Below are 21,574 nucleotides of genomic sequence, written 5' to 3' on the forward strand. Positions count from 1 at the left end.
ATTTTCAGGTGAAATAGGCTGTCATAATTCAAAGTCAGTTCACCTTAGAAATGGATTAGAGATGGAAGATCGAGGTAATTGCAAGAGTAAGGGTAAGCAAGATGAATAATTGTCACTGAGATTAGCCTTAAGTAAGAAAGATTTCTCTTTTGTTGGTTTGTTTTTGGTTTTGTTTATTGTCAACAGTGTTGCTATAGTTACAGGAAGACAATGATATAAGACATTTATATGAGATTTCCAAAACAGAGTAAAAATTGAATTATTTTATTCTTGGTTTCTCTTTCTTGTATTTGTGAGGTTATCAAATCAAAGATTTGATAGAAGAAACTTATGTTTTCTTATATTTGTAGCATGTGGTGATTTTTTCAATGAAAAGTAATGAATGAATTTTTTAAAAAATATTTCTGAATTCATGCTATTGATAAAATAAAAAAGACTTTTCTTCTTTTTCAGCTTTTAAATATGAGGCTGACTTATGAATCCTGACTCAACATAAGAAAACTACTAAAGCTTCTAAAGCCAGGTACCTAAACCCTGGAAGAAAAGTCTTTCACATACAAATTTTCTTTGGTGTTTCTTACTGATACATTATTTTGTGTGCAGGTAATTGTGTAATCCTTTCTGAAGTGCCCAGGTCTCTTTTGGCAAAGTTTAGGTATGCTTGTTTACAAAACTGCTGAGTCTGCAGACATTTACAAAACTACAGGGAAATAGATGAAAATGCAGGAGAAAAAAAGTCTTACCCAATATACCTTAAATTCAGATGCATAAGATCTCTCTTTCAGCTCACAAGACAATGTGCTCATGGTCAGTGAAAGTCTTTTTGTGCCAGATAAAACCTCATAAGGTCCAGGTATAGGTAAATGATCTCTTTTTTTTATGGTTCACCTTGAGGATTCTTTGGGGCTTAGAAAGCTGTCAACAAGATGTTAACTGATTGTATATTAAAACATTACATTCTGCCTCAGTGGGCATTGTTTACATTCCATTTTAATCTTTTTCAAACACTGAACTGTACATTACATTCAAAACATAAAACCTGACATTCATATACTTTTATATTAATGAGTTTAATACAAGATGTTTGTTACTGCCTTTTAATTCCAGCCATCACACCTAAGCCAACAGACATCATGCAAACCAATTATTTTTGATGAACTGAAATCCAACCTTGTCAATGAAAAAATACATGAGAGAACACTTTATGAAAAAGATCCTTTCATCAGAGAAAGTACATACTTCTGTTCTTCTGCAAGTGTATCCTAAATTTAAAATACTTTACAAAAAAAAAAAAAACAACACACCAAAAATCTTCAGAAAATCTCTGAAGAAAAATATTAAAGTCTTCATGCTAAACAGAATTGTCTGAAAGTTCTTCGTTATACATGGTGCACTTTATATTTTAACTGTGGTTTACTTTGGATCAGTTAGAATATTCTAAAAATGTCTTCTTTACAAGTATTTGTACAAAAGGAAGTCTCTATGGATTAAGACATATTTTTATCCTTAAATGCATCGTATGCACCCAATGAATGCTAAAAATGTTTGTATTTGCATAATTCTAGAGATGGGAATACAGTTTCTTTAATCATTCTCCAACAGCCTATTCAGCTTTTCCTTTGAACTGAAGTGCCTCTGCACTCTGCTGTACCAGCGCTTGTTGAAAAGGTTTAATGTAAATACCCCTGCTAAACTAAATGCCCTTAATTTTGAAGGATTTAGGCCTGATATTCCTTATTCTGTGCTCACTGTTAGGATATGAGGTTTTAGAACAATATTTCAGTAGTCTTCAGTATCACCACACTATGAACTATCCAGATGGCCTGTCCTTTTTCCTGCCTTCTGTTTCCTGGATTCAGCTACAACAAGAGATCTGTTTATCTAAAAGAGGAAGCCTATCAGATGCTAACAGCTGTTTGCACTGACTGGATTCTCCAAATGATTACCATAAAAAAAAAAATCAAAAAACAAACAACTATTTTCATAAATGAAGTGTAAAAATTAGTATGAAAAAACCTTTCCCAAAGCCAGCTTTCAGTTCTGTTGCAGTGACATATTGACATGTTTTTGTCCTCTTTTGAATTCATATAAAGATGAGAGGATACTGACTTTTGTCTCAGCCAGACAACCATGCTTACAGAAAAGGTCCCACTGCAAGAACTTCGATGATCTTTAAAAGGCCTTTTTTCTTGTTTCTGTGATTGCCGTTCTGATAAAAATTAGAACAATGTGAGCAACCTAAGTTGGTCACCTACCTTGGTAGGTATTTTTTAGAGAAGAGCTAAACTTTTACTTTATGTTTTCTTTCAAAACTAGGTATGTGATAACAACAGTCAACAAAATAAAAAACTTTCTGAACTAAAGATCAAAACTGCAATGAAGAATAAATGACATCAATTTACATGTCTAATGATTTAACACGTAGCATTGTTTTTCTGAAGGTTCTTTAGCTTCCTTATGTTTGAAGAGTTGGACTGAAAACAGCAGAAATAAATTGTAAGTGGGTTGCATGCAGGTTTCAGCAAAAAGTATGCACTAGAAGAAGAGCTGAATCTGAGTGTCAATGGCTAAAAGAGAATTACCCTGTTCTGGAAACAAACCTTTGCCAGTACTTGCTGAGATTTCTACACATAATGCAGACTATATTAAGAAGATGAAATAACAAGTTTGAGATTTATAACACACTGCTTATTGTTTGCTGAGACATCTACATTAGCCAAAATGCCAACAGAAAGACAAAAGACATATATGCTTAAAAATCCAAGATTTCTAAACCTGCCTACCACTTCAGATGATACCCCATTTAGCTTGAGGATAGGATTCCTACAGTTCTTAGAAATATCCTTCCATTAAGATAGGTGTAAGTCTTTCATTTAACATAATGTTTCTACCTGTCAAGGTTGATGCCCTCTTTTTTAATGACAGCTTAGACACAAGATCAGCCTTCACAAAGTGCATGTACTTTTCCTGTAATTTTTGAAAACTGCTAGATAAAAATCCAACAATACTTCAGAGAACAAAATGTTCTTTTGTCTGTTTCCTGCCTGTATTCACCATCTTAGAAGAGCAAGCACTTAGAACCAGCATATTAGTCTGCTACACTGATTTCTGATGGTCCAGAGGTATAGCTTCCAAAAGAATTGTGAGGACAAGTTTAATGCAGAGAAGACTAAGGCTGAGCCTTAGACTATTTCTGCAAAACCAAAATCATCTTAGGGTGAGAAAATCTTAAATCACTTCACTTCCTTAAAAAGTGCTTTGATTACTATCCTTTTATCCTTACTATCTTGGCTATTAGCCTGAGTGAGTGAACATGTTCTAAGTTTGACTATATATTTGGACTTTTCCAGCAAGCTATGTGAAGGGAAGACTGTTTCGTGCCTTTTCACAGGCGGTGACAGCTGTTCTAATCTGCATTGTAGACAGAAGGGTGTGGACATTTATTCCAGTAAAATTTCATATGCCAGAAAAGGTTCATTTTGAAGCCTGATGCATGACCGGGAGAGAGTCACCTTAGAGTTTTAAAATGCTCAGTGGATGTAGAAGTTCGCCACACAGGAGTCTCCTCTAACCTACTAAGTGCCTTGCTGCATTACAGTGTCATTCTTGGAAGGTATACCAGTTTAGCCATATGCTCTTCATTGTTTCACAGAGTGTTATAACTGCAATTCTGCTTCAAATTTTATTTATCTCAGGATTGTATAACACAAGTAGGAACCAAAACCAGTTTCAGTTTTAGATCTATTCTCCATTCTGGGTTGATTTGATGTAGAAGTTCCTCAGGGTGGCTTAGATAACCTAGTTCAGCACTGACACCTTTAACTTTCTTTTTAGCAGATACAATCTGGTCTCTGCCCTCAGCTTGGTGAAAAAAGAACGAGAGAGTGATATCTGTAGTTTCACTGCTCTTCTGTCTTCCTCCTCTATGTACTTAGTAATGCCACAGAACCTGCTTATATCACACACATAGTAGTCACACCAGGAATAAAGCCTTTTCTCCCATGTTTATTGTATAGTTAAATATTAATCAGTTTGTGTTTCTAGATTGCTGAGAATTCTCCAAATTTTTTTAAGATACTTAAAGCTTAGACTCTATCCCTTGTTTACTTTTCACAGCTATGAACTTGAAGCATTTTTTCTAACTCAGTGACATGCATTTTTAAGACATTCTAAATAAGTAATGCACATTTTAACAAGATGGTCTGAGGAAGCCAAAATAAAAAAGCTCACACGGGCTGTCAGCCTCAGAGAATGCAAAGCAAATGACAAAACCCCACATATGTTTCACACTGAAGTGCAGAACTATTTCAGAGCCAGCTGGTCAGTCTTCCAGTAAGTAGTATTTGTAAACAAATTTCAGATAAACAATAGAAAGCCTAAAATCTTCTGGTTATTTCTGTAGGTGATTTTTTACAATATTTGCATTATTTTGAATCTTTGGATATATAATGACTATGGAAGATTTTTATTAGGTGTTGCTCACTTATGTATGGCTTTCTAGTGGCATTTTAGTTTTTTTCCTGACCATACTATATAATATATTTTAGTTAAATGCCTGGTTTTAAACTTTTATTTTCCTGAATATCTAATTTCAAATTGGAGAAAAGACCAATAAACAAAGCATCAGAATTCTTCTACCTCTATGATATTTTAATTTTTCATGCAAAACACAATAACTCCATAAGCCAAATGTTATTTACAGAAGAATTGTGCCACAGATAGCAAGTATGTGATGAGAGAAAACTGGAATTCTGTGTCCTGGGTGAATAGCCAAAACATATTAGTTAAATAAGCCAGATTGTTCCCTTTTTTTCATATGTTTTTGCATAGGGTCTGCTTTTCAATATGTGATCAAACTAATGATGACCAGATCAAGATTTGCGGTCACACAGATGAAGAAATACTTTGTCTGTTATTTCACTGTATTTGCAGAGATAAAAAGAAACTGAACTGCTTTTGTATGGTTATGAATAACAGACCTCTGAAGATGTCTATAAAGAAGTACTTTGATCCCTAAAGTCCTCCAGTGCTGAAAACATAAGAGTTCATAGGTTTTAGCTGCCTTCAAAAAGTAAACTGAAATTTCAAGAATAACAATTTTGATTGTGGGTACTGAAAGTGAGAGCTGATCAACTCTTGAATGCCCAATACTTTTGCTGAACTAAGTTATAGGGATTGATATATTTTAGCAGCTCAGGCAAGCTTCTCTTACCCTATTCTGTCATAATTCAAACATACCTGTAATGCTATTTCCGTTACTCTAAGCGTGATACAACTTTATCCCCAGTTATGCAATTATTTATTTGCATAGTAGTATAATCGAAACATATTCCTGAAAAGGATAGCTGTCCATTTTCATAAAATAAAAATACTTGAGCTTCATAATTCTTTACTTAAATCATTCTCATAAAAATGTTTATGTGAATCAAGTTCTATTTAATTTTGTTGGTCTCAGGGGAGCAGTTGTTAAGTACAGGATATATCTTAAAGAAAGATTGTTAATATTTTAAGGATTGTTTCCTGTATCTTGACAAATCTTCACTAAGGTAGACAGCTCTGTTATGTCCAAACAGGTCAGGTACTGTAATCTCAGGGCAGGAGGTAACTATTTCAGTAAGGTAGGGTTTTAAAACTAGACTTGTATTTATATTCTGCAAGCTCTATAGGAATGTCTGCATCCTTAGTATTGATTACTCTGTGGTTGGGTTGTGAAGAGTTTGCCCTATCGTGTGTCCTTGAGACTATAACGCAGAACCATTTGCCTTATGCTTAACCTTTCACACAGCTGCTGAATTTAGTTACTGTGTATATGGATCTTTGGAAACAAGTACATTCCCAGAGGAATAATGGAAATTAAAGAAAAACAAGTACTGCACCAAGCTTACAAAAGCAATGTCACTTACCACATGTTGTATAATGTTCAAAATTACATCTCTGTTAAAACTCTTACCTTTTCTAATATAGTTCAGCTTTTACTAGCATGTTCAAATGAAATTACCCACTTTACTTTTCAAAATAACAACTGCATTGGCTGGGTTCTTGTGATACCATGAGATATGCATATTTATGTATCGTTGTGGTGGTCCTGTAGCAGCAACTTGTTATGTGTGGTTTAATTCTTGGATTTAGAGCTAGGAAAGGCTTCCAACAGACTTAGAAACACAACATCAACATGACTAAGATAAGCCTGACCACGAGGGAAAGGGTGGAACCCCAATGTGTTGGCAAAGGAACCAATCATATACTGGATATTGACAAGACACTGCTGGAAAGTATTTGACAGCATATGAAAACAGCAAATAAATAAGTGACAAGGCTCAAATTCAACTAAATAAATATTCAGCCTTTGATATAGGTATTTATTTTTCATCATCTTCTGGGAAAAAAGTTGTTTTGATACCTGAATCCAGTACACATCCTTTGACTAAAGCTGAACTCATAAACTTTTAAAATCCTCAGTCTTTACACATATATTTAGAAGTTTTTTAAATCCTTAATATTCCAATAATCTTATAATGGAAAACCATTTTATTTTTATTATAATGTTGAGAGTCCTATATTAGGAGCAGTTCACTAGGTTAATAAATCCTAGAGTATGAGGAAGATGTGCAATATTACAGTACATATATATGTATGTATATATATTTGTGCAGCTTGTATCAATCTGCATATAATGCAAAATAAACAGAATGGGAGATTTATATTTTAAAATGTACCTTTCAATATGAACAAATACTTGAAGGGTATTTTGATCCTTTTCATGAAAAGGAATTATCCATATAATCTCTTGGGCATCTTTCAAGATTTATTTATGTTGTTCTATGATCTTTTTAGACAAATAGTGGATCAAAGAAAACAAATCTTGAGGAAGGCTAACTAAATGAAAAAAGACTACCAAAGTTACACTTCAGGCTTTCATCTTTTGAACTTCCAATAACCGTAGTACTTCTGTCCACAAAACACCTCCTTTTTGTCTCATTTGCAGTTTTAATCATTTGCTGGTGATTCTTTTACATGCTACTATTGCCATCATGTGCCAATACCACTGTGAGAAATACATGTCAAGTTTTTCTCTGTCATGATAAGATTTTCATAATCATCATGCATCTCAGAGCAGCTATGACTTTTTCTCACCTCTTGAGTCTATATCTTTTGTCCAGTTTATGGGAGTGAAATACCCTCAGGTCTGTTTCTGTATAAGAATAGTGTAAAGCCATAAAAAAGACTTAACGTATTTCTGTCAGTTCACAGTCAGAGAGAAATTTTATTAGTGGTAAAAATCTTGTTCCCCAAAAGTTAGTTTTATGCATTATGAGACCTTCCAACTCAGCAAAACACCCCAACACATGTTCATGAAGAGGAGATGGAACTGGAATCTGTTCAGGCACAATAGTTGGCGGACACAGAAAATATAAGGAGTCAGAGAAGGGGATAAATTTCGCCTAACTTTGCATGCTGTACTATGTTATTACCTACATCTGAGATTACTACTATAAAGTCCTTTTAAATTAAGTCGGGAGAAATTACACTTTTGGAGTGACAATTATCTGACCTATTTACATCTCCACTTTAAGCAAAAGTGCATACTGAAATGCATGATTCTAAAGATGACCTGTCTCTGCCCTGCAAATACTCTGAGCCATATTCTGAGCCTTTAGGAACTTTGTTTTTATTTGGAAGAGTATAAATTGAGCCATGGCTAGTTATATAGTTATCATGTCTAGATATCTTCCTTCACTTGGTGACAGAACATAAAAGAGAAGTTCTTTTCATTTCAGACCCCCAAAATGACAATATATGCACTTCTTAGTCTCTCTCATAAAATGGAAAGAATTTTTGCTGCCATGGAGGTGGACAAGAAAATATTTAGGGTTCAGTTTTTTCACAAAGTCCTAGTAATGATGTCGGAAGGTTCTCTAGATCTCTTATCTTTTATATTCTATAAAGTAAAGGCAGAATGGACTAAAATATTAGTGAATTACTCAATTAATAATTCTATAGTTACCATAGCTTCATATCTATGGACCATATAGATACCATATCTATGGATGTTTCCTCTTAATAAATATATAGCAACTCTAAAGAAAATTTCCCACTAAGTTCTTAATATTTTTAATTAATTAATTAATTTTCTACATGTGATGATATTAAAATGTCCCTGATAATGTTATAAGAACTTTATGGAAGAAACAACAAATGTAGTGGAAGATCCTTAGGAATAATTTTATTATGTTTGTTTTGGCTGTATTGTTTGCAATTTCAAATACAAGAAGTGAACAGCTCTGAACATGTTCACTATCTACAGATTTCAGAATTTGAATTCAAATCGGTTCTCTGTATTTCTTTAGACTGGTGAAGGATGAGTATGAAAAGATAACTCTCATAAATGCATCAATTTTAAACGTTTAAAAATTTTATTTTATATTAATGATTATGTAAATGTGTCATTCTCTTACATATTCAGCACTGCTCTAATTTTTGCTTGCATCAAAGTCAGCCATCAAACTTGCCATGATATTGACTGGAGCAAAATCAGGCAAGTGCAGAGTCCAATGTGGCAAACAGAGTGTTATCAGTTGTAAGAAGTAAAGCAGAAACCACACTTGGTTGCAAGGAACAAGGGCTAAGCATTCTCTTGACAGTAACTAGTAGGCACTCTGAATATTTTGCCTTGCCATTGGAAGTTACTACCTTAGAAATTCATTCAGGAAGACCACTGCAAGACTTTATTCTGTTAGGATTTAGTGTAGTTAATTGAAGTGGAGTTAACCTGCTGGGGACGTATGTCTGAATCATAAATTATTTAAAATAATTTCACTGTTATATAGGAGTTGTATACTTAAAAGGTAATTTAAGTAATGATTTTTTTTTAATTGCTGAATACCTGCTGATGTGTGATACTAGAGTCCCCTGATTGTATTTACCTGAAATGTTGAAAGAGAACTCTTGTCTCTGTTTTTCAAACCTTCATACAAGCATCTAAGCTGAAAGTAATGAGATGTTTACTTTGCTACAGAGTTCACAAGAGAAACCTTCCCCTCAGAGGAGAAAGCTTCATACATACTGTTGTAGGAAGACTGAATTTGTCAATCGAACATTACCACATAGTGGAATGTGGCACAAAAACAAATAATGAAATAAATAGAAACCTGGAATCAGAAAAAAATTCCCCAGGATTAATTGCAAATAAATGATTTAAAACAATTTAAGGTTAAATAACTGATATTGTTAAATCTGCCTTTCAGAGATTTACTTTTATATATGCTGCCTAGAATTCCCTTTAAAATGGATAACTGAATGTATACAAATGCAAAATACTGACACATTTTCAACTGGAAAATCACAATGGTTTCCAGTTTAGCCTAGGAACTAAAGTCTGTTTTTCAAATTCAAAAAACCATGTGACTACAGCCTTATTCTTTTACTTCTTTAGATGTGTTTATTTAGAAACAAGAACAAAAATGCTAGTATTGTTAAATATGTTTAGGATGACCATATATCCCAACAGCAGTAGCTGAGTGAAACATTACAGTAAGAGAAAGAAGCAGTAGAGTAAAAAGTGAAATTCAAAATAGGATGTATTTATTCTTTTCTAAGTCTATTCAGAAGGAAGAGAAGAGTACTTTGAGCAGCCTGAAATGTTATCTGTAATTGACATATTTCCTTAACAATTCACAGTTATTTCTGTACAGGGTTGTTTTGTTTTGGTTTGGTTTGGTTTGGGTTTGTTGTGTTTTTTGTGGTTTTTGTTTGTTTGTTTGTTTGTTTTTTCCTTTTTTTTTTTTTTTTTTTCTCCTTTATATCTTTCTAAATTTAAGGTAGAAATTGAAACCAATATATTTTTCAAGGAAGTTCTCTTTCCTATACAGTTCTACATTTCTTTCCAATGTGAATATTAATAATTAATGAATAAAAAGAGGAAAGCATCTATATGGGATCTGGTATACCTTGAAAAAAAAAAAGCTACTTAGCAATAAATATATTCTTTTATGGTCTTTAAAGGAAAATTAGAATCCATATTTCTGTAAGTATATGTCTATATATAAATTTGGTTATCATTGTTGGACTGATTTATTTTTTAATTTGCTTTTAAAGAATATTTGTCAAAATCAATTTTGTTTACATAAAATATGTCTACCTGAACCAAGTTAAGAGAAATAAAATTTTTTAAAACTTTTAGACTTCGCATAACTACTCCGTCAAGGTAATACTATATATATATATTTAATAGATTTAACTGTAGCCAAATGAATCTAAAAGTATATATATACTGCAGTCACGAGGAGTGAAGGTCACACATATGGGCAGTTGCACACACATGTATCTATATTGGTATATATATAACACATGGAATGAAGAAAAAAAGTGCCAATAAAGATATTTCTTTTGCCTAAAAGGAGAGTTTGTGTGATTGACAGAACAGGATACACATTATGCTTCTGACTGTAGTTTGATAAAAATCTGAATTTGTAGGATAAAGGTGTTTCTATTTGAGTCTCTAGCATACCTTAAAACATATTTCTATTGCTAATTTATTTTCCTGTATATCATGATTCAATTCTGAAGTTCATAAAAGAAGCATAAAGCCCCAGTTTTGATCTCAGTCTACTTCTACTTTCACATCAGTCTACTTCTCTTGTACTTAGTTTGATTTAAATCTCCTAGATCATCTGCTTTCCTAAGAGATTTGACTGTGACAAACACTATATAAATATTTTGATGCAGAACTAATATTGCAGTATTGTTTTTAATAATGCAAAAATCTTCATGAGGAAAAAAAGTGGTGAGAAATCCAGTGGCATTTTATTTATCAATGAAAACCATAAAATAGTCATACAAGAACAAGAACTGAACATACACTTCAAGAATTATTCAGCATGAGACTTTTATCTAACATGAGTAATGCTGTTTTAGAAAATGACTCATTTCTGTGGTATAATGTCTTTCCATAGTGGCCCTGAAATACACTTTTGAAAAAGTGTACTCAATGTATGTCCCTGTTTAGACCAGGACGTAGTTAATTTTCTTCAAAGGGGCTGCTATGGGGCTGTGTTTTAGGCAGAATCTGCCTCTTACCCCACCTCACCAGTGAGAGGCTGGGGGTGCACAAGGTGTTGGGAGGGGACACAACCAGGACAACTGATCAAAGGGATATTCCATGCCATATGGCATCATGCTCAGTATATAAGGCTAGGAGAAGAGAGGGTGGGAGGATGTTCAGAATGATGGCCTTTGTCTTCCCAAATCACTGTTATGGGCAATGGGCTTTCCTGGAGATGGCTGAACAACTGCCCATGGGAAGTTGGGAATTGAATTCTTGAGGTTTTTTGTTTTCATGTACAGCTTTTGCCTTACTTGATAAGCTGTCTTTATCTCTCAATTTATGAATTTTCTCACTTTTACCCTTCCATTTTTCTCCCCCATCCCACTGTCAGAGAGTGAGTGACTGGCTGTGTTGGGCTGAGATGCTTCTAGGGTTAAATAATAACAAAAAGAAAAAAAAGAAAGCCTTGAAAGATGAAAATGGTATGTGAGATCATTTCGAAGACAGAGTTTACAGAAAACAGAGAATTTTGATGAATTATGATATTCTCTAAATCAGGAAATAATAACCAGTGAGCAGCATGAATCTAACCTGCATAACAGAAAGAGAATAATTGCTTCTAGACCTTTGCTTCACCTTAATTCAGGCTTATGTTCCAATAATGGATGCAACAAAAGAGAAAAGTACTGTTTGTTGATGTCATAGAATGGAAATAATTGCTTAAGATAGACATGTCCTGGAAAGCAAACTGATGCATCAGGGATACTGAGGGAATCAAAAAAAGAGCATAGTAAGCACTCTGCCATATATAAAACTGACATATATAAAAATGAAGAAAAAGGAAAGTTGAAAACACCTATTGCACTAGTAGGAGCCATTCATTACCATGAGTAAAAAAAAATTATCTAATCAAGTGCAACGGAAATGTGTGGTATATGTAGGTGTATGAATTAGAGAAAGAAAAAACACACAAAAATGTGGCCTTTTTTTGTAGAAAAGTGAAGAAGAGTTCTGTGTGTGTGAATTCGGAAGTGATTATATCAGTTGCAGAACTATCTCAGCCATCATCAGAATTAAAATTACCTGTTCATGATTAATCTAGAAAGATCACCTTCTTGGTGAAATAGAAAGATGAAACAGAATACCTAGTAACATAGGTTGATTAAAGTAACTTGAAAAAAATCAACAAAAAGATCTTAAGATTCTTCACTGATACGCTGCAGACTGCTACTCTGGAGGCAACAAGGATAAGAAGCTGATAGATCTTCTAGAAACGATTTAGAAAAAGACATGGCCTGAAGTTATGATCAATAGTTTAAGGTAACAGCAGCTAGTCGAGGATAATCTATCATACAGCTCTGAGCAAGAGGACAATATTGACACAAATAGTGTCTAAATGGCAATATATGTCAGTTTATCCAACACGTAATCCAGGATAAAACAAATTAAGGTCTCCATACCATTTTTTAAACATGAAGTATAAAGGCTGGCAACTTCATGTAAAGGTTTGGACAAAACTTAGCTTTTCCAGCCATATGAAAAGACAGTTATGTCCTACGGAACAAGGAGGGCAGAAGAAAAGGTAGAAGGAAGGGTAGAGGGGAAAAGGGAAGGGACGATAAGGGCAGACTGTGAAGTTATCACTGGGGGAATAGATCAATATGTCAAGTTACCTAGAAGGTTTCGTAACTTGAAAAAGTATAATCCATCAAGGATGTAAAAATTGTGAACATCAGATTCAAGCTAGAGGAAAATGAAGTCTTAGGACTGGGACTCATTTCCCTAAAAGCAGTCATTATGAGAGTACCTCCCTGCTACTACTTCAGAAAGGTACATATTTCAAGTAATCTGGTGTCATCTCACATGCCACTAGACAGCAGTGTTTATGCAACTGAATCCCCCAGTAGATTATTTTATGTAGCTGTTCACTATGATACCTTTTTCATTAACCTATAGGAAGAAAGGAAAAAAATATTTTATTTGCCTTTTGAGAAACTTGCAAAATGAGTTAGATGACAAAGCAGTGCTGTTGATGGGAACTGGACTAAGCTTTTTCAGGTAGTATTACATTTAATATTGCCTTAAAACAACAAAGAACTGACATCTGAGTCATTACTCTTTGATTTTGCCCTCTAAGAAAAATATGTACTAAAATCCTTTATATTAAATTATCAATGTCTAAGTGATTCTCAAGGAAGAAACAGACTTAAACAGGACGTACCATCTACCTCAAATTTCTGTTTCAATCATGGTTCACAATACATGGGCACAGGGTGAAGTTCAATTCAATGCCTAAAAGATACCCCTTTAGACATCTATATCATACAAACATGATAGACTTGGGGTGAAGGTTGTTATTAATATACTAATTTTGTTCTATCTATTATATTGAAAAATTTAACTAACTCTGCTTTTTCTTCATATTGTCTGTTGTCCCAGTTTCAGCCAAGGACAGGGCCAATTTTTTGCAATAGCTAAATAATGTTATTCAATACCACCTTACATCATTGCCGAGGTGGGAGAAAAGGACTCTCACTTCCAAGAAGGGTGTAGTTTCCACCTGGGAGAAAGCATAGTCAGGAAGAGATGGTTGCTATGTGTCATGAGTTTTCAATGTAAATATTTTCTTTGTCTTATACCTTTTTTAATTGCTATTCTTTCTGTTACTGTTTGTTTTCTTATCTCGTTGCTGCTTCTTGTAAATTTTTCTTATCTCGACCCGTGATTTCTACCTTTTGTGCCTCCAGTTCTCAACTTCATCCCTGGAGCAGGTAATATGAAGAGAAGAGGGCAATGAGTGAGTGGTATCTGATTTGGCAGAGTCTTGGTGCAGACACTGAACTGTGGAGTACCAGTCCTAAACCACGACATCTGTGATTCTGACTACTCATGTATACTCTAACCTAAATTCCCTACTATAAAAGCAGTGTTGGAGTACTTCAACTACCAGAAGTTGAAGAAGATTCTTTGGCTTGTGGACAATATTATCTACTAAAGGAACTTGGTTAGCTCTTGGAATTCTTTCCCTTTTTAGAGCATTGTTTTTCAAAACAGAGGAACACAGGGTGCTACCATGAAATTTAATCATGAGATATTTTTTCTTCTCAAAAAATAAAGCCAAGAGACAAAGCATTTATACACCTTTAATATTTAGAATAGTTTTTAAAATTTAATACATATTTTTCATCCTTACTCTCTAGACTTCAATTTAAAGCAATATACTAGTTAATAGTAATATTCTACTATTTCATCAACTTTTGCCAAGCCAAACAAAATACATCATTCTGTTTAAATAGTTAATCAAACTATGTATTCATTAAAATACTAAGAAGACATTGGAAACTACCTTCTTTTTCACACTGGCAATCTGTTTTTAAAAGATGTAGAATATACAGAGGAATGGGTAAATACAGAACTTTCACAATCACAGATGCACTGAGAGTGTGGTTTATTGAAGAAAAAGAAATGCAAATTTGAGATTTCCCTTACTGCGTTAGCACTAAACATATATATTTAAAAAAAAACCCCACCAATTGATAATGCGTTAAGTTTAGTTTTGCCATCTATTAAGCTTAATTTCAGCTGAGTGTGATCTGATATAGAGGTGCAAATCTTACTTAAGAGGCATCCCTGCTTTGGGGACTGGAGAGGAGCAAGCCTGTTGACTTGCATGCAAAGTGGGGTCGGATTCTCATCCTCTGACATGGAGGATTTCAAATGTCAAATTTACCCTTGTGGGTGAAGGGAAGTTGAGACTGTAGTCAAATATCCGGTTATTGTTATCATAATGGTGAGGGGGGCAGATATTTTAAACATGAATGAGGGAACATAGAGAGTTTTGTTTACAAAAACTGTGAGGGTTTACAAAAACTCTGTAAGGGTGAAACAGAACTGTGACACACTGGTATCATATCACTCTGTCTTCCACCCAGCTGAGGCAGCGATAAGGGTTATCTGTCCTCTGCCTGTCACTTGCATCAGCAGGCTAGTATGCCTGTGTTAATCCTTTTCTTGTGGAAATCCCCTTACCACATATCTCATGGCTCTAGGCCTCATTTCTACAAAAATGTAAACCAAAATATACTGCTGTAAATGTTAATGTACACCTGTTTTGAAAATTATGTGTTTAATTCTGTCTGTATCTCATTAAAAAAACAAACAAAAAACCCCCCACAAAAACAGAAGCAAAGAACCTGGGCGGAGATAATCAGTGCCTACAGGGTAATTCACTTTGTATTCATCCTATGGCAAATAGTTTAAGAGATCTGTGAATATAAGACTCTGAATAGAGAATGTTTGTTCTCTGTTTTCTTAGTAAAAATATTGTAGCTATCAAATTACACTAGTGGGTGACTGGATCAGAGCAAAGAAAAGGTGGTAGTGTTCTCATAAAGCAGCTATCTTATCAAATCAAGGAGAAAACATAAGAGAAAGATACCAAATAATGTTTGCACAAAACCCCTTTTAGTTACTTATCTGTGAGTGATTAGTCTGTTTTTTCTCTTGAGCTCTGTTGCTATTGTTGTTATAGTTGTATACCTCTTCATCTTTTTCATCATTGCTACTTTTTCTTCACCATCTTCAAATTCTTTCTCATTTCTAAAATGCTCACTGTTCTCAAATTTGCTCAAATAAACCAGTTCTATTCACAGGATGCAATTACAAGATTTCTTATGCCTAAATGATGAGGCTTGTTAGTTTTCATTGTGTGGGCTAGGGACTTGAAATTCTACCAAAATCCATTCTAAGTTTTTCAGTATTCTAGAAATAGAGCTTTTTCACTATTATTTCAAATGCTTACACTTGTGGCAGCTTTCCTTCAGATAAGAACTCAGTATCAGTATTCATTTTTAATGTTTTTCTTTGCCTTTGCTAAACGTCCTTTAGCTGCATCCAAAGCATATTTAATTTTTTGTTGACAAAACAATGGATCCAAAGTAAAGTTCAGCCAATTCTTTGTTAAGCAGGTAAACATTCATTCTTGATTTTGATATGAAGCATTTTGCACAGTAATCAGCTTTTCCTTTACCTCTATATTACTCTAGAAGATCTCATATGAATGAAATTTTGCAGTAAGTGTAATTACTGACAACATTACTGTAGTATGCATTTTTTCATTACCTGAAGTTTTCATAGTGATGAGTTGAGTTTGCAGCTACATCTTGAACAATATAACTTTCAGCCTAAACTGGTGTCCCATTTTTATACCCATTTAGCTTAGCAGGTAACTGCAATCTTTATGTAATCCAAATGCACACTACGAGAATGCAGGCAGCATGCAAATGGAATCAAAAGGTTGATGCCAGCAAAGCGAGTTCTTCACTGGGGACAGAAAACATTATGATGCACAAGATGTATGAGCTGACCAATACTCGACTTGGAATTCCTGTTGGAGAATATTTTGTGCTCATACTGTTTCTTAGAATTTCAGTTCAGGAATTTCCCTTAGTAACTGTTTTTCCAACTCTTCTTTCAGCACACATAGAATCTCTACCTTGCTCTAACTCTTGAAAATATCCTCCTCTGGGTGCCCTTTTTGTCTTTTTGTTTATGTGTTGAATTAATATGTAAACCCTTCAATTCTAATAGTTTTTGTCATCACACATTTGCCCCCATTTCCCCGTTTTCTTTTTTCTTTTTTTTTTTTTTTTCAAAATTCTCCCCAACTTTCAGCATAGAGCACAATTATATATCTGAAATATGCAATGTACCTTTCCCTTACATTTGCTGGTAGCACTCAGTACACTTTAATTCACTTTTGCATTCCTACGGAGAACTCACACAACTGCACAAAATCACAACAGTTCTCTGGTAAATTCAGACCATCCTTTAACTTTGCAAGTTTCCCCTATCCTCCCTAGAGGACATTCCACAAGACATTAAATATGGCAATTCCAGATTTAATATGACCCCCAATTACCCTGTTAACTACCTCAATGAAAAAAAATCCTCATCTTCTCATGGAATATAAATAAATTCTTTTTGAAAACTCCATTTTACTTCATTTGATTTTGTATTCATTTATCTGCATGCAAATGGTAGTGCAAAAAAAATGTAGGGAAAAATATTATTTTACTGAACAAAAAGAACATTATTTTTTACCTAACTCTACTATGCATATTTATTTTACATTATTATTTTGTCAAGTGTTCGGAAGTGCAAACCCATGAACAGAAATGAAACCACAATTACTAATTGCATATGTTTTAGAAGCAGCTTTTCATTATCTGCCATTTTTATAGCATATTAAAGATATTTTTTTCTGGGTACTGTAGTCATTTTCATCATTAGGGAGTATAAGAAGCTCATTAATTACCTTGAACTGCCAAGTTACTTTCTTCCTAAATTACATGTCTATTTCCTATTTTATGTGTAAGACTTTTCAAGATAAAATTTAAGCTTTCTTCCTTTTTTTTTTTTTCCTAAAGAAACATGATCAGTTTTATAATTAAATGTTTTGACATGAAAAAGCTTATCTGCTTTCCTGAAGAGAGTGGGTGTAGATCATCCAGTTACACAAGAAGTCTTTATCATCAAGTACAGGAATATGACTGCAGGATAAGTTATAAATACTGAAAGAGTCTTTTAGCATAATTAACAATTTAAATGCTTTTATAGAGATTTGAAAAAATGATGGACAAGAGAGCTTAATATTTCATTTTCACTTAATTGCAAAGCTGAGCTATCTCCCACCAAATAACAATTAGCACTATTACCATTAGTGCTCGATTTCTTTGAGCAGGCAAATAGAAAATAACATCAGGGTAAGAAAACAATCATCAACAAAAGAATTTCTAGCATTGAATCCACCATTTTACCTGTTCTAAATTTCTATGTAGTGTCTACCTTTTGAATGAATGATAGTAATCCTGTAAGCTTAGTAAAATGAACAGTGTTCTTACAGCTGGGTTTAGTAGAACTTTAACTCCAGACATCCATCTACTCTTGCATCTGTATTGTGAGTTATCAAGTCATATTTCCGAGCTGACTGGTTTTCAGCCTCATAGCATTGGGTCTTTCTGGTTCACACTTCAGCATTGCCCAGATAGGTCACTATGCAAGATAGCAGTGCATTTCAGTTGCTCTATTTTCTGCTGTTGGAAATGGACTTTTCTGCTCCACTTTTGTACCAGTGATTTTCAGACCATAAAAAGTTACTGAAATACCTTTTAGTATTACTCCTATATGGGGGATCTGGAATGAAGTGAGTGTTTATGCCAAAGTTGCTTTATGCTAAAGTATTTATGTCAGAGTCTTGGAAACTGTTCTTTGCTATTCTGTCTAAAGGGTAGGTGTTGGAAAAAATAAATATGACTTTCATGTTTCCTTCAGAAAGATATTTTCCTTATATAAAATTTGTATGCAACTGTTCATGATCTGGATATTCCTAAGTTTTAAGGCACTCCCTGTATTTTGCATGTCATGTTCAACTGTTGTTTTGTATAGCCATAAATACTCAATACTTCTTAAAGAGTGTTCAAATGCCATTCTGAAAAAACTTAGTGGGCCACAAATTGCGTTCTTCAGCAAGGAAAGAGATGTCTGGGAAGTGGGAAGGCAGACAGTTAACACACTGTTTCCCAGAATAATAAAAATAATATTTTGTTTCTGAGGATTTTTCAACGTATGCAGAAGGTCTTGATTATTCCTGAAGCTCTGCAATGGTCTTTTGTTTGAGTTTCTTCCTATGTACTTAGGAGAATCAGTCATATTTTGAAGAAATGTGTGTAGTATCCTTTTCCACTACTCAAAAATCAGTAGTAAATTTCAGAGGTAAAATAAAAAGGTATGGTTTTAACAGATTTTTTACTACTGTCACATCGCTTTAGTCTGAATTCTGGCTATGTAGTCTATTGGACTATGGGGAGGATCTTATATTCTTTAGTCATAGTATCATAGAGCTTAAACAACACAGTTTTAATGATTTGGCACAGGAAAATACTTCTACGTATAAGGGAAAAAAACCCAATCTTTTGACAAAATTTCAAATGCATTAGTCTTGCTGTTCATTGTAAGTACTGAAGCAGGTTTTATATATAATGATTTAATAGGTTTTCAGTGATATGATAGTAAAAGCTATCTTGACATAGCGTAGTGATTTGGACTTAAGTGATTAGGACTTGGAGATGGATTGAAAAGTGAAATGCTGGCCTGAAAGGCTCATTTATCAGCACCAAAAAAACCATCTGAATCCCAGACACTCACAATGTACTCCAGGGGCTGCTGCTGGGCAGAGTACTTTTTAACATCTTCATTTATGACCAGATGATGGGACAGAGTGCACTCTTAGGTACTTTTTTTGCAGGTGATGCAAAACTGGAAGGAGTGGTACCACCAGGTGGCTGTGATGCTATTCAGTGTGATGTTGACAAGCTGTAGAAATGGGCTGACAGGAATATTACAAAGTTTAGCAGAGGGTAATATGAAGTCCCATGACTGGGCAAGACCAATACAAGGCACCAGGATAGACTGTGAGACTAGCTGACTGGAAAGCAGCTTGACAGAAAATGGCCTGGGAGTCTCGCTAGACAAAAAGTTGCTCTGGATGCACAAGGAAAAATTAAAAAAAAAAAAAATGGTTAAGAGATGGGTGACAGCTCGACTTCTAGATACCTAGATTGTACATTTTGACTCTCTGTGTGCTGTACTAACAGTGCTCACTCTGATTGCAAACAACAACAGTAATATCAATATTTTTTAATGAAAAAATATTTGTGCAAAAGCTTTGACAAAAACAGCACTTGAAGTTACCATTTTTAATAGTGATAAAATTCTAAAATAGATAAGAAGATCAGAAATCCTTTGTAATTATGAAAAGCCTGTGAAGTACTAAGAATACAGTCTAAAAAAGTTTTGGGTTAAATCAAATACAGACTAGCAAAATCTAGTTTATTAAGAAGAAATGGAAAAAAAAAAGGGGGAGACTTTTAGAGCTCTCCTGCATGAGAAGGAAATTCTTTTATAGAAATTTTCTTTTACACTCATATTTCTTTAAAAGTACTAAATAGGAAATCTGTAAGCAGGCTGTGAAAAACTTCAGTCACTACATAGTTTATCAGCTACATTAAAAACACATGAATTCTACTAATACTGGTTAGCACAGCATGATAGTTTCTTGTGCTCAATGCCAAGCTAATTTTATCAGTACTGCTCCTCAGAAATTTGACCTTGCAAAAGAAAATGTAACTTTGTCTTTGCAATAGAAATAAGATGTCATATGGCTGAACAAATGCAGCGTACTCTGAGTAACCACCGAAATTAAAAGTCAAGCTATCAAGTGCAAACTGTCACACAGCTTAATGTAATTAAAATTCTCTTTTCTGTACCTCCAGAAGGGATTTGTATTTCTTTTTTTGACAAGAAAAATGTCTCAAGACATGTTTCTTATTTACAAGAACATGTACCTCCTATGCCATATTGTGGTAAAAATGATAAATAAGGATTTTTTAAGATTGTTTAAGAAGACATATATATTGCTTCAGAATGCACCTTCAAAAATATTTCCTTGTATTTCCAAATAGTACTACTGAATCTGCCTTTTGAGTTATACAGTAATTTAACTTTCACCTCTCCTAACTTTGGACATATATATTGTCTAGGATAGTTCCTGACTACCATCAGCAGTAATGTAGGTAAATAAATTAAATAGGCATCTCCAGAAGAAAGAAATCTCATTTTACAAAAAGGCATACAAGAAGAATCTCATCCAGATCATTTAAGGTTGGAGCAAAAATTACAACATAATGATAACTTATAGTAACTGCAATATTATTACCGATCTAAACATAAATTTACCTAAGCTTTAATAGTCATGATCATTGTCAATGAAAATTCAAAATTGTGTGTAAATTAGTCATCTTTGATACTAAGTCTATCTATCTATCCATGCATCCACACTCACGTATATTGAAATTGACTAGGAACACTCATCAAGAACCAAACTACTCTCCTGGAAACTATCCCAGAGTCACAGAATGGTTGAGGTTGGCAGGGAATTCTGGAGGTCATTTTGTCAGCTAGAGTGGGTTGGTCAGGGCAGTATATTGCAAGGTTTTGAATATCTCTAAGGATGGATATTCCCCAATCTATCTGGCCTATCTGCTCCAGTGTTTGACCACCCTCACAGCAAAAAAAAGTTTTTCTTGTATTTGAGTAGAGTTTCTTATATTGCAACTGTATTTTGCTGGCCACTACTGAGCCAAGTCTGACTCCATCTTCTTGAAGCCCCCTCCCATAAGGCATTTATATACATGGATAAAATGCACCCGAGCCTTCTCTTTTTAAGGTTAAAGTGTCCCAGCTGTCTCAGCATCTCCTTACATGTCAGATACTCCAATCCCTTAATCATTTTACTGTCTCTAACTCTTATGCAAAATACAGACACAGTAAAAGGCAGTTAGTGGTCAAAGCTTCCAGGAGAAATATCTACCAGAATGATACTTTAAACTAAAAAGATGGACAAATAACTGGACTAGATAAGCAGAAAAACGTGGGACAAAAAGAAGACCTGAGATGATGTCAATGAGTTAA

The sequence above is a fragment of the Myiozetetes cayanensis genome, unplaced genomic scaffold (assembly GCF_022539395.1).
Source record: "Myiozetetes cayanensis isolate MyiCay16 unplaced genomic scaffold, myiCay2020 scf5-8, whole genome shotgun sequence".
Taxonomy (NCBI): Eukaryota; Metazoa; Chordata; class Aves; order Passeriformes; family Tyrannidae; genus Myiozetetes; species Myiozetetes cayanensis.